Genomic DNA, 1,489 nt, shown 5'->3' with positions numbered 1-1,489 from the left:
TCGCGGAAGGGAATGGAAAAGCATGAGCTGGCTACCGCTTAGCAGGAAGGGGCCCCACACGTACAGACTGTTATAGACAACACGTAAATAGGCACTATATGCGCCACCGGACAGACAACTCTTCATTATTTGTGTGTGCCCCCTCCCCACGCATGCACTTCGTGCCTTCTCTCACCACCCAGGAAACCTCGGCTCAGGAAAGGGAAACGGCTTTTAACAGCCACTTAGAAGGCAAACGTGTTGTCTCACAGATGCAATAAAACAAACAAACAAATAAAAAGGACTTTGAAATGAGCTGATTTTTATTATCTTTTAATAATGAGGGTAATGGAAAATTGGCCATCTATTTACAAGCCAGGACAGTTACAGAATTACCTGTAGAGTCAAGATTTTTAAAATCTCTTGAACGGCACAAACTGTTAGGAACCCAGAGTGAAATAATAATAATAATAATACTTATTATAATATAAAAACACTTTGTCATTATGGAAAGCATTTTACATCCCTAATGACTTAATGTTTACCAAAATCCGATGGATTTTTACTTTTATTGGTACCACATTACAGAGAAGAATTCTGAGGCTGCAAGTGGTGAAGAATTTGCCCAAGGTGCATGGATGGTAAGTAGTAGAACCTGTGTTTAATCCTGCAGAATCTCACTCTAGAGACCATAGGCTGTGGTTAAATAAAGAAAAAGAAAACTTAAAAAAAATGTCAAATCTTTTGCTAACACTTTTACTCCAAAGGCATGAAGAATATCCATGAGCAGAGTAAGGTGGATAAAAAATAAATAGCCAAAATGGTTAGAATTAGGAGATTAAATTCCTAAAACATACAATCTACCAAGTCTGAATCACGAAGAAACAGAAAATCTGAGCAGAGTCTTTACTAGTAAGGAGATCTACTTGATAATCAAAAATCTCTCAACAAACAAAAGTCCAGGACCAGAATTCTATCAAGCATACTAAGACCAATTCTTTTCAAACTCTTTTCAAAAACAGAAGAAATGGAAATTTTTCCAAACTAATTTTACGAGGCCAGAATTACCCTCATACTAAGATGAGACAAAGACAACACAGGAAAAGAAAATTACAAGTTAATGTCACTGATGAATATTGAGGCAAAAATCTTCAACAAAATATTGATTCAATAATACATTCAAAGAATCATAGACAATGATCAAATGGGGTTTATTCCTGGGATGCATGGATGGTTATGCATCTGCATATCAGTCAACGTGATACACCGCATTAACAAAATGAAAAATAAAAATCATTATCATCTGAATAGATGCAGAAAAAGCATTTGACAAAATTCCACATGCATTTATGATAAAAAAAAAAAACTCTCAACAAAACAGGTACAGAGGAAATGTACCTCAACCTGATAAAGTCTGTATATGACAAGCCCACAGCAAGGGTGAAAAGCTGAAAGCTTTTCTTAAGATCAGGAACCAAACAAGGATGCCTGCTTTTATTACTTTTATTTC

This window comes from Pteronotus mesoamericanus, unplaced genomic scaffold, assembly GCF_021234165.1.
Source record: "Pteronotus mesoamericanus isolate MK-2021 breed Mesoamerican mustached bat unplaced genomic scaffold, CSHL_Meso_final scaffold_99, whole genome shotgun sequence".
Taxonomy (NCBI): Eukaryota; Metazoa; Chordata; class Mammalia; order Chiroptera; family Mormoopidae; genus Pteronotus; species Pteronotus mesoamericanus.
The sequence above is the reverse complement of the archived record's forward strand: the minus strand, read 5'-3'. Positions refer to the sequence as shown.